Here is a 13082-nt window from a genome sequence, read left to right on the forward strand (position 1 = left end):
GTCCAGGCTGCACATCTACCACTTCCAGCTGCACAGCCCTCTTCAAGTTACTTCATCTGCAAGGATCTTCCTTCCCTTACCCATAAACTCAGGGAATGCTTGAGAAATCCACTGGGAGGATCAATGAAACTGGACTGGAAGAGGTGCCGTGTCAGCCGTCACCACCCCGCACAGGACTTGGCAATTTTGCAGGGGTCCTTGAGGGCTGGGCCAGTAGCTTCCCAGTCTTCCCTTCTGGTGTGAACTTAAAAAAAAAAATGCTGTGTGCTGGACTCGATATCTGTGTGGCGCTGGGATTCAACCCTGAGCACACGGCTGCCAACGTCCTGCCGTCAGGCTTCCAAACACCAGCGGAACCTGCCCGGTGGGGGCTTTGTCAGCACCTGTGTGTCTCTTCACAGGCTGGAAATGCTTTCCCTCCCCCAGGGGGCAGCCAGGCCATCCTGGTGACTCCTCAGAGGACTCATGGCCTGAGCAGGGGAGTGGGTCTGAGCAGTACCAGGCTCCCGGTGCCCCCTCAGGTCTCATCATGTCTCTGCACCTCAACTTGTTCACCTGTAAGATGGGCATGCTCATACCTACCCCTCCACATGCAAAGCCCCCAAACTGCACCTGGCACGCACAGGCGCTCCACAGGAGCTGGTCTTACTGTTTTGTTATTGTCATTGTCATTATTATATATAATTGTGATGATTTAATGATGACACTGGTAATGGAGATGAGCCACAGAGGGTGGAGCATTGCCACAGATATGTCCACATCACCTCACCACACCCACCCCGCCTCCCAGGCACAGCTGTGTCCCACCTGGCACACTCCGGTGACCTTGGGCATGCCGGGCTGGGCAGGAGGCATATGCCGTCGGCATGTGCGGAGTGCCAGGCAGGTGCTCTCAGCCAGTCCCTGAGTCACCCCTCAGTTATGCCTGGTGGTGTGGGAGATCAATGTTCAGAACTCCATGCAGGGTGGGGTAGCCACCTGGGGCAAACCAGGCAGGACTGGGGTAGCTGGGGACCAGGTGGGTGCTTGGAGGTGGCTCTAAAAGGCTCGGTTTGGGCAAGGTCCCTAACCATGAGGGCTGGAGGCTTATGACTGAATTCATGTGAGTGACCAAGCAGGGGGACTTCAGGTGGACCCAGATATTCTCTGGGCCAGTGGGTCTGGTCTCAGGGACTTGATCTGGGCCAGCGTAGGTATCTAAGTGGACTTCGGGAAGTGCAAGGCTAAGGAGCTTCTGAGGTGGTGGCAGCTGGTGGCTGGAGACAGGCAGGTGGTGGACCTTTGAGCCCATGACCCATGGGTCATTTGAGTCAAGGCCTCAGTGACCTCTGGGTGTAGGGATGCACAGTGGTCAAGAGTGAGGCTGGGTGCCAAAGACAGGGAGAAAAAGCAAGAAATCAGGACCTCGGGGGGTGCCCTGGCCTCCCAACTTGTCACCCTGTAGCCCTTCTCCAGCCACAAAGACAGTTGCTCTTCCTTGTTCTCACTCTGGCCCAGGGTCTTCTGTTTACTGTTCTCTTTGTCCTGTGCTTCTCTGCTCCTTTGTCACCTTGGAGTGACTTCTTAGCTAAGTGAACACATCTGCTGGAACTATCACACCCAACATCTTCCAAGGCTGACTGATGTCTTATCCTCTGCCACCAAGACACACTGCCTTAGTGCTTCTGGGTTCCACTCGCTAATCCCAGGGCCCAGGTCATCCTTGCCTGGATGAAGGGTTGAGGCAGGACAGGTGACAAAATGACAGCTCCTGCAGCTACTCCAGGAGGGGTGGTGGTCATAAGAAGGACAGGGAGGCTGAAACTCTAGGTGGCACCTCAGCTATTGCACATAAACACACGCATGCACACAAGCATGCACGCACACTCATGCACATGCATGCACACACACATATAGACACATGCACACAGGTTAAGTTAATGCAATAGAACAATGTGCAGGAAGAAAGAGCATCAAAAGGAGGGTAGCCAGTGTGCTGGCCATAAACATCACTGAACTTGCCTTTTGGAGGTTAACACATGGCTGTCTGGGTCCCAGGGCCCAGGACCTGATGAGGAAGGACATGTGGCCATCTATAGTTCCACAGGTCTCAGCTTGTGAGGCTCACGCCCTCGCTGTGCTCAGACAGTGTCTAATGCACCCAGTGCCACAGGTAGCACTCATTGTAGCAGGAAGCAGAGCAGAGGATTTCAGGGTATATTTGGGAGGCTTGTGTCTCAATACTCAAGTCGTTGTCTGTTTCCTCAAAGCCAACAGGGCAGCTTTCACTGGTGTCTCCTCCAGGAGGGCATCACCTGCTCTCTAGGTTAATCCTTCACCCACCCCATCCATTCACAAACATGTATTTGGCCCTGACTGTATACTGGCCCCTGGGACATAGCAGCAAGCAAGGCTGATGTGAGCCACACCTTTGTACACCTGACACCAGAGAGATAGGACAACATCATCCCGGTGCATCTGTGTGTTTGGATGCCCAGCACGTGTGTTAAGTTGATGGTCTTCTTTTTCTGCATATCAGATTGACATCTTTTTCCTCCCCAGCCCTCCCCATCCCAGTATTGGAAGCTTTGCTTTTTTCTTCCAGGGATGAGTGATTTCCCAGACTTAAGAAGACTGCCTGGCAGACTGGGCCCATGGGGTTCAGTCCTCCCAGATGTCAGCAGGCCACCAGCCAGGAGGAAGTAAGGACTGTCTTCCCAGGCATCTGGGGCCTCCCTAACTTTCCAGCCCCACTCCCCAGCTTATGACACCCCACATATCCCAAGACAGTTCCAGCTGAAAGGCAGCATTGAAATGTGAAGGAATGGAAGCCTGTGAATGGCTTCTAGGCCTCAATGGCTCTGGCCAGGAGTCTCTAGCATTCTCCAGGGAAACAGGAACATACCAGCAAGAGATAATGCTGCCATTGCATTAAGCACAGGAGAAATAAGGGAGGTTGAAAGCATTGTTCATAGTAAATGTATCCAAGTAAGTGTCAAAAACATCCCAATGGTCTCATCCTAAGTGGGGGACAATGGAGGACCAAGACAGAAATGTCCACTCTCACCACTTTTATTCAGCATGGTATTGAGAGTCCTAGCCACAGCAATCAGACAAGAAAAAAGAAAAGGCATCAAATCAGCAAGGAAAAAGTCAAGCTTTCACTATTTGCAGATGACATATTCTATGTAGAAAACCCAAAGGACTCCAATAAAAAACTGTTAGAACTGATAAATGAATTCAGTAAAGTCTCAGGATACAAAATTAATGTACAGAAATCTGTTGCACTTCTATACACCAATAATGAAGCAGCAGAAAGAGAAATTAAGGAATCAATCCCATATACAATTTCACCAAAAACCATAAGATAACCAGGAATATACTTAACCAAAGAAGCTGAAGATCTGCACTCTGAAAATTATAAAATACTTAGGAAAGAAATTGAAGATGACACAAAGAAATAGAAAGACATTCTATGCTCACGGATTGGAACAATGAATATTGTTAAAATGTCTATACTACCCAAACCAATCTACACATTTAATGCAATCCTTACCAAAACACCACCAGCATTTTTTCGCAGAACTAGAACAAGCAATCCTAAATTTTGTATGGAGCCACAAAATACCTTGAATCAACAAATCACTCTTGAAAAGACAAAGCTGGAGATATCACAACTCTAGACTTCAAATTATATTACAAAGCTGTAGTAGTCAAAACAGTATGGTACTGGCACAAAATTAGACACGTAGATCAATAGAGAAGCATAGAAAACCCAGAAATGAATCCACAATTATACAGTCAGTTAATCTTTGACAAAGTAGGAAAGAATATGCAATAGGAAAAAGACAGTCTTTTCAGCATCTGGTGTTGACACAACTGGACAGCTACATGCAAAAGAATGACACTGGACCATTCTCTTTTACCATACACAAAAATAAACTCAAAATGGATTAAAGACCTAAATGTGAGACCTAAAGCCATGAAAGAAAGCACAGGTAGTATTTTCTCTGACATCAACCTTAGCAACTTTTTTCTAGATATATCTCCTGAGGCAAGGAAAATAAAAGCAAAAATAAGCTATTGAGACTACATCAAAATAAAAAACTTCTGCATAGTGAAGGAAACCATTAACAAATCTAACAGGCAACCTACTGAATGGAAGAAGATATTTACAAATGACATATTTGGTAAAGAGTTAGTATCCAGAATACATACAGTTCTACAACTCATCACCCCCCAAAATGAATAATCCAATTAAAAATGGGCAGAAGACATGAATAGAATTTTTTTTCCAAAGAAAACATCCAGATGATAACAGACACATGAAAAGATGCTCAACACCTCTCAGCCATCATCAGGGAAATGCCAATCAAAACTACAATGAGATATCACATCACACCTGTCAGAATGGCTAAAATCAACAACACAAGAAACAAAAGGTGTTGGCAAGGATGTGAAGAAAGGGGAACCCTCATGCACTGTTGGTGGGATTGCAAACTGTGAAGCCACTATGGAAAACAGTATGGAAGTTCCTCAAAAAGTTAAAAATAGAACTACCCTATGATCCAGCAATCACACACTGTTAGGTATTTACCCAGCAATCACACACTGTTAGGTATTTACCCAAAGCATACAAAAATACTAATTCAAAGGGAAACATGTACCTCCATGTTTATAGCAGCATTATCTATAAAAGGCAAATAATGGAAACAGCCCAAATGTCCACTGACTGGTGAATGGATAAATATGTGGTATATACATTACAATGGAATAACGGTATATGTACAATGGAATATTACTCAGCCATAGAAAAGAATGAAATTTTGCCATCTGCAATGACGTGGATGGAGTTAGAGATATTATGCTAAGTGAAAATACTGTATGATTTCACTCATGTGGAATTTAAGAAACAAAACAAAAGAGCTAAAGAAAAAAAAAGAGATAGATAGGCAAAGCAAGAAACAGACTCTTAATTATAGAGAACACACTGATGGATCCCAGAGGGGAGGCAGGTTGGGGGATGGGTAGAATAGGTGATGGGGATTAAGGAGCGCACTTGTGATGAGCATCGGATATTTTATGGAAGTGTTGAGTCACTATTTGTACACCTGAAACTAGTATTACACTGTATGCTAACTGAAATTTAAACACAAACTTAGAAACCCACACACACACAAAATCTCGATGCGTGTAACCCGCCTAATGGCCGAGAAGTCTAAAGCACCAGCATTACAGCTTCATCCAATCTGTTGCAGAGACACTTTGAACGGGAAAGATCATGTTTTGATGTCAGATCAGCCTGGTTTTGAGTTCTGGCTATGGTCCTTATTAGCTGAAAATGGACTATATGTTCCCCACGCAAAATGTGTCACAAAGAATAACTATGGAAATACTGGCTTCAGGGCTTGGAGGCTACTTTTATCCATAATAACCAAGTGAATAAACAGTCATGACCTACTGGGTTTATGGTGAGGGTCAATAAGACCATTTAAATATATTCTGTGGCTTTATTCCTTGCTGAGAACCCTTAAACCTTGCCATAAAAGGCATTCAATGACTAAGCGCTGAGTAAATTAATAAATAAACCAATGAATGAATAAATGTCATTTATCTCATCAAAATCCCTTTGCCTATGAAAGAAAATCCAAGTTTTTTAAAATAGCAATCGTTAAGGAGTGTTGCAGTGTCAGCACCTACCACTCCCCATCCCCTCCACCCACCCACCAGCTCAGCCTCTTCTCCTTTCTTTACACTCTGTCGGGGCCCAAATCCTTAGCCTTCTTCCTTCCCACAGCCCTTCCTGTTTCTCACTCTGGACCCAGGGCTTGCAATACCCACTTCTTGTCCACTTTAAGATATGACTCCCTTCCCCAAACAGAGTTGATCACTCCTGGCACTGTGCTTTCCTGCACTGGGTCTGTGGTCCTGGGGCTTGCTCTTATCACTGTGCTTTTCTCTGCATAGAAAAGTCACTGATTTCCAAGTCTGTCTCCACATTGAGCCTATGACACATCACCTGTCCTCTGTTTCTGCCTCCTTTCGTCTCTCCCTCTTTCTTTTCCTCCCTCCCTCCTTTCCTCTCTTTTTTTCATCCTTCTTCCCTTCCTCTCTTCCTTTATCCTTCCCTTCCTCATTTACTCATTTCCACACAATGATAATGATCCCAACATTTAATCCATACTTGGCATTAAGAATACAATAGTTCACAAGAGCACCAGAGTCCTGACCTTCAAGTAGTTTGTAACTTGGAGCTGGTGGAGGTGGTGGTAGTCATGGTGATGGTGGTGGTGGTGATGATGGTGGTGGTGGTAGTGAGTGAGGATGGTGGAGATGGTGGTGGTAGAGATGGTGGTGGTGAAGGTGGTAGTCATGGCAATGGTGGTGGTGGTGAGGATGGTGGAGATGGTGGTGGTAGAGATGGTGGTGGTGGAGGTGGTAGTCATGGCAATGGTGGTGGTGGTGATGATGGTGGTGGTGGTGAGGATGGTGGTGGTGGTAGTGAGTGAGGATGGTGGAGATGGTGGTGGTAGAGATGGTGGTGGTGAAGGTGGTAGTCATGGCAATGGTGGTGGTGGTGAGGATGGTGGAGATGGTGGTGGTAGGGGTAGTGATGGTGGTGGTAGAGATCGTGGTGGGGGCAGTGATTGTAGTGCTGAGAGCAAACAAATTTTTACCCTAATAATTATTTAATTCCAATTGTCATGTGACTGAAAAGAAAAACATGTTATTTTCCCTTTTTTCATCTTTTTAAAAAAGATTTGAGAGAGAGAGTGAGCCAGGGGAGGAGCAGAGGGAGCAGGAGTGAGAAAATCTCCAGCAGACTGTGCTGAGCACGGAGCCCGACATGGGACTGGATCTCACAACCCTGAGATCATGACCTGAGCCAAAATCAAGAGTTGGATACTTAACAGAGTGTATCACCCAGACGCCTCTTCCTTTTCTTCACCTTAACATTAAACTGCATTTAAATCTTCAGGGCCCTCAGCTCGACCTGTTCTTGGTCACCTATCCGTGAGTGGAAAGAAGGCTCTAGAGATAGCCAGGTGGCCTTTGAGGACAGGTTGGGGAAATAGCAGAGGATTCCTGGCATGGGACAAGGGCAGAAAACGGGGCTCTGTGTGCTCAAGATGGAATTTCCTCCCTTGGCTTGCCCTTCACTACCATTCGTTCGTTCATTCATCCACATGCGAGTTTTTACTGACCACAGCTGTGTGCGGGGCACTGTGTTAGGCTCAGGGACACGGTGCTAAAGGAATTAGGGGCCACCTCCTTATATCAGGACTTCCGTCAGAGAAATGCCTGTAATGCATCTGTAGTTCTTCTAGGCCAATCTGCTGATCAAACAGTTAAGTCCCCATTCCAGAAATTTAACAAAAGGAAAAAGAGTGCAGGTGCGTAATTCCTCCCCTGAGCCCTGCTGGAGCCTGGCAGAGAAAGGAGACGCCAGGCCAGGGTGCCCAAGGTCTTGGAAATCTTTGATGCTTCACACTGGGGGCCTGGGATGAGGAGTGTGGGAGGTGGGGGGCAGGCAGATGTAGCCAGGGGTCTGAGAGGGCACGAGCCCCACTGCCTGGCCCGGGGGGGCCCGGGTAGAGGAGGTGTGAGGCACAGCCTCTGGGTCTCTAGCCGGGCCAGTGCCGCCCTCCTGCCTTCCCCAACACTCTCTAATGGAAGGGATAAAATGTGTCAGCAGCTCTCATCTCCTACCCTGGAGGGTGACAGCGACAGCTGTCAGGGCTTCCTCAGGAGATGAAAGCTCCCACTGGCCTCTGAGGGATTGTGGTGTAGAAAGCAGATTTTTGTTTCTGCTACTTTTTGGGCCGCTTATGATCCTGTTTCTATTCTGTCCTTCCTAGCCATTTCTAGAGCAAAGCCTTGTGCCAACATTTCCTTGAACTTCTCTTTCCTTCCAATGGGACTTGGATGCTGGAGTGGTTGCATAATGTCCCGTTTTTCTGGGGTGAGCCTGCCACCTGCACGCCCGCCTGCCCGACCCGGTCCCGGTCCCCAAGCAGCCCTGCAGGACACTGATTCCCTTCCTGACAGAGAAGCCAAGATGCCTTCCCCTGTTGGGTAAGTGCTTGTCTCCCAGCCCCCAGCCCACCACCCAGAGCCCCCCGTGTGTGGCCTCCACCCACGTCCCTACAAGCATCCCAGCTATTCACACGTCTACACTGCACATCCCTCCCCACGAACATCAGTGTTCCCTGCTCCAGGGCTCCCCTTTCACTCTGAAGCCCCTCCACTCTAGCCTCCACACAAATAAGCCCTGCGAGTCAACTGCTGCTGCCTCCAGGAAGGCTCCTGGATTCCTTGTTTGGAAGAGGTTGCACCCTCCTCCTTGCTGTGCTTGGCCTGCGCGTCTCGGGGGCACAGATCACAGGCTGTCTGGTGCTCATCATTCCCTCTGATTTCTGCACCACGTTACCCTGTAAGCCTGTGTGTCCAGCCCAGGTCTGGTGGCCGTGGAGATGCGCTGCCTTTGGCCCTGGGCAACGGAGTGAGCAGACAGTGCCCAGCTGCTGGCTCTTTCAGAGTCTGTCCTTCCCCTGGCAGGCTGTGTCCCGTGACTGAGGGAGATGGGATTAAAAGGCCCGGCCATTTCAACCCAAGAGGGACAACCCCACTGGGTTGACAACCCCACTGAATGGTGGTCCCTCCAGAGCTTGGGAAGTAGCCAAATCCCTGTCAGCCAGCATTGCTGCTCCCCATTCCCATCTGCCCATCATGTTACCTTGCACTTCTGTCCACAGGTGTGGATCCCCACCGAGCATCCTGTACCCCAAAGCCCATCTCAGTGTCTGCTTCAACGAGGCCTGCAGCAACCCCAGGCCTTCTTCTGGACTCGCTCATTCGGCCCCTCATTCAGCAGATCTGGATCGAGCCCTAACTGTGTGCAGACACTGTTCTGGGCCATTGAAATCTGGCTGCGGGACGCCTCGGTGGCTCAGCGGTTGAGCACCTGCCTTCAGTCCAGGGTGTGATCCCGGGTCCTGGGATCCAGCCTCACATCAGGCTCCCTGCATGGAGCCTGCTTCTCCCTCTGCCTGTGTCTCTGCCTCTCTCTCTGTGCCTCTCATTAATAAATAAATAAAATCTTAAAAAAAAAAAAAAGAAAGAAGAGAAATCTGGCCGCAAACAACGTGGGGACATAGACCAGAAATGAGCACATGAGTGAACAAGATGATGCAAATACCATGAGAATGGGCAAGGTAAGAGTCAGAGAGCACTTGGGGGTAACCACCCCAGACAGAGAGGGGTGCTGGGGAAAAGCTTCTCCGGGGAGGAGATGTGGGAGTGGGTGCTGAAATGGGGAAGGAAGCCAGGGATGGGAAGCATGCATCTATCAGGTTCTTTTTTTTTTTTTCAATAAAATGATATTTTATTGCTGTTAAAACCACTCTGGGTTAAAATCACCCAAATCACAGGAAAAAAATAAGCTTAAATCTTAGTTATGCCTAAAAGGTCTTCTTGATTTGCTAATTTTTTAACTATAGAAGATGTGGTGGTAATTTCTTTTTTTTTTTTATAAATTTATTTTTTATAGTTGTTCAACTTGCCAACATATAGAATAACACCCAGTGCTCACTATCAGGTTCTTTTTGTGCAACGGCTTCTGGATATCTCACCAAACGTTCCCAGGTCCCAAGTGGTCCTTACCACCCTCCTTTGGCTGCATGTGAGATCCCAGGGAGCCCCACCCCTGGCCATCGGCCATCCAGCCCAGACCCTGGCAAGTCCTCCATCCTGCCCCCTCCATCTCCCACATCATCAGGTCCCCATGCCACCAACCTCCTTGGGCAGACCACACCCCCAAGCCGAAGGTAACTGTGGCATCCACCCTGGCCGGCCCTCTGCACCTGTCATCAGCTATAGCAATACTCACTGGCAGATCGCCCTTCTCCATCTGGAAGCATCCTCCTTTCTCTCCAGGTCCAGATCCAGTGTGCCTGCTGGGCCCCATGACCGAGCCTCCAACCCCGACTCCTGGATCACACAGCCCCCCGGGTTGGTGTGCATGGGCTGCTGTAACAGAGAACCCAGACAGTGCCATTAAATGACAGAAATGGGTTCCCTCATAGTTCTGGAGCCAGAGGTCTGAGATCAAGGTGTCAGTGGGGCCGTGCTCCCTCTGAGACTCTGGAGAGAATGCTTTCATGCCTCTTCTCAGCTTCTGGGGGCCCTAAGCAGTCCTTGGGGTCCCCTGGCTTGTGGCTGCAACACTCCAGCCATTGCCTCTGTCATCCCATGATGCTCTCCCCACATCTGTTCATGTCATCTTCCTTCTATGTATGTCTGACTCCGTGGTCCAATTTTTCCTGTTTGGGAAGGACACCAGTTACATTAGGGCCCACTCTAATCACGTCATTTCAACTCGATTACCTCTGTAAAGATCCTATTTTCAGATAAGATCATATCTTGAGACATTGGGGGTTAAGACTTCAATGTACTTTTTTCAACCCAGGATACCTGCCACGCCTCTACCTTCATCTCACACCTTGACATGGGGTCACTGGAGCCACTCCCCTCCCCATCCCCATTCCAACATCCAGATCTGTGGTCTTCAAACTTCTTGGATTTTGTAGTGCACTCATTTTGTAAAACATAATTTTATCTGCTTCTCTGACATCACAAACACAGAGTGGAGGTGCTCTCTGATTAAAAGGGATGGGAGTGAAGAATTGGAGGTGACGGCCCCTGCCATGGCATCTTCACTGGCTCGGCTCTGAGAAAGTCTGGGGTGCCATGGACCACGGTGGAGAAACGCTAGCTGGACAGGGAGACCCTTGGCCATGAGCCTTGGCAATGGCTTACTGGAGCCCTAGGAACCCAGGTCTGCGTCCTCCTTCTTTGGGCCTCTGCCCAAATATCAGCTTCAGAGATGTGTCCCTGGGTGACCTAGTAACAAATCTAATGTCCTACTTCCACCCTCTTTCCTGCTTTAACTTTCCTCCCCAGCACTTGCTACCCTCTTTCTTTGTTTGCCATTTGTCTCACTCTTCTCTCACTGACCTCAAGGACAGATAACTCCTTGCCATTCCTCCAGGGCCCGGAGCAATGCTGGTAGGTGGTAGATGCCCAACAAATATTTATTGGATGGATGGACTTCTTCTGTTAACAGCTTTTTGAGAAATAGTTCACATTCCATACAACTCCAGCATTCAAGGTGCAAAATTCAGTGGCTCCCAGCATATTCATTGAGGTTGAGGAAACATCACAGAGCATTATCAAGAGATGTCTTCTTCTGAATGACACCAGAAAAAAAAAATCCTGTTAAGGGCCTGTTAGTTACACATATTGGTGGTAGGAAAGAAAACACCAGGGGTTTGGGTTGTGAGACAAACACAAAAAGTTAAGTTTTTTGTAGGTCATGTTTTTCTGTTTTATTTAGTGAGAAAATGTAGATGTTATACTAAGAAATGGAATATTGTACACAAGCGGACGCCTTATGCATAGATATTAAAAATTGTTATTTAATTAAATGTTGCATGCTCATTAACTTTAAAATAATTAAACAGGCTGTAGTTGACAGCTAAGAGTTCCATCTGCTGAGAACCCCTTTTCTGGAAACTTCCCATTCGCCATCTCTGGGTGTCTATCATTACCCTGGCAGCTGCTGCATGGTACAGTGTGTCCTCAAACTCAACTCAAGATTGGCTGGTCCCAGGAGAGCTACAGACACAAGCTGGGCTCCTCAGCCTCCTTCCCCTGGGATTTGGGGTCCAAACAAAGGCCTGTTTAGTCTGATTGCTCTCTGGAATAAAAGAGATGTAAGCCTGGAGCTCTTGGGGGCTTTGCTCTGCCCTGTGGTCTAAGAGGGGATAAACTGGTTGGTGGTAAGAGACAAAAATAAAGCAATGGAAGAAGGCAAAGGAGGTGGGGAGAAGGAGGAGAAGGAGAGGGAGGAGAAAAAGGAGGAGAGGGCAAGATTGGGGGGAAGGTATGGACGCAGGGCATTCTTTGCAACTGTAGGGAACTGAGGCCTGGGGGGGTTATTTGCCACAGGTTCTGTGAGACGCACAGAGCTGGCCTCTTGGAGTCCTCCCTCAGGAACTCAAGTGGAAACACGAAAGGCCTGGGCTTTTCCAGAACTGAGAACTAGCACACCATCGCTTCCACACCAATCTGTTGGCCCAACCTGGATTCCGGGTGTGAGGACACTGCAGATCTGTGTGGTGGGGGTGCACATGCTGGGAGGGGTGAGGAACTGGAGGTTCCAGGTTCCTCCAGTAGATTGCTTGCAATCTACGTACCAGATGCTTAGAAGAGACGTGAACCTCTGTGAAACAAGGATTTTAATGGCATCAGTCCTCCTGGAGGTGCTTATAAATTACCCGGCATCATGATCCTTATCATGATTCTTGTCATGCATGGGAAGTACTTGATAGAGCCCAGCACTTGGTAAAAAGGGTCAAAACTGGGGATCCCCCAGTGGCTCAGTGGTTTAGCACCTGCCTTCGGCCCAAGGCATGATCCTGGGGTCCTGGGATCGAGTCCCGCATCCAGCTCCCTGCATGGAGCCTGCTTCTCCCTCTGCCTGTGACTCTGCCTCCCTCTCTGTCTCTCATGAATAAATAAATAAAATCTTAAAAAAAAAAAGAGGGTCAAAACTACTGTGCTTATGGCCACAGATAGACTCTGCAGGACAGCACAGAATTTCTTTCTGCCAGACTGACGGAGGCAAGCCCCCCTCCACCCACCACTACAATCTCCTCCAATGTACCTCGTGTCTCCACTGCGTTGATGGGAGTAATGGAGCTCTGGGCTGGCCTCCAGGGCTCACAGCCCCTCCTGAATTCCTCAGGGACTCCACTCTGGTGCACTCCTATATCCAATGCCCAGTCCTTTTTCATGCCATCCCAACCTGCTTTTCTAGTCTCATCTCTCGATTTTTTGCTCTTTCTCCCCAGTGGTTCAATCAAACCAGATCACTACCCATTCCCTGCCTCACTGGCCAGGCTCCATGTCACATGGCAGTCCCTGGCTGGCTGCTGGTCTGCTGCACACCATCTTTCACTCTGGGACTCTGATTCCTTTCCAGACACCGCTAGCCACAGTGGCAGTGGGGAAAGAAAGCACGGTGAGCTGTGTTTGGCTCC

This window comes from Canis aureus, chromosome 9 (assembly GCF_053574225.1).
Source record: "Canis aureus isolate CA01 chromosome 9, VMU_Caureus_v.1.0, whole genome shotgun sequence".
In the NCBI taxonomy this organism is placed as follows: domain Eukaryota; kingdom Metazoa; phylum Chordata; class Mammalia; order Carnivora; family Canidae; genus Canis; species Canis aureus.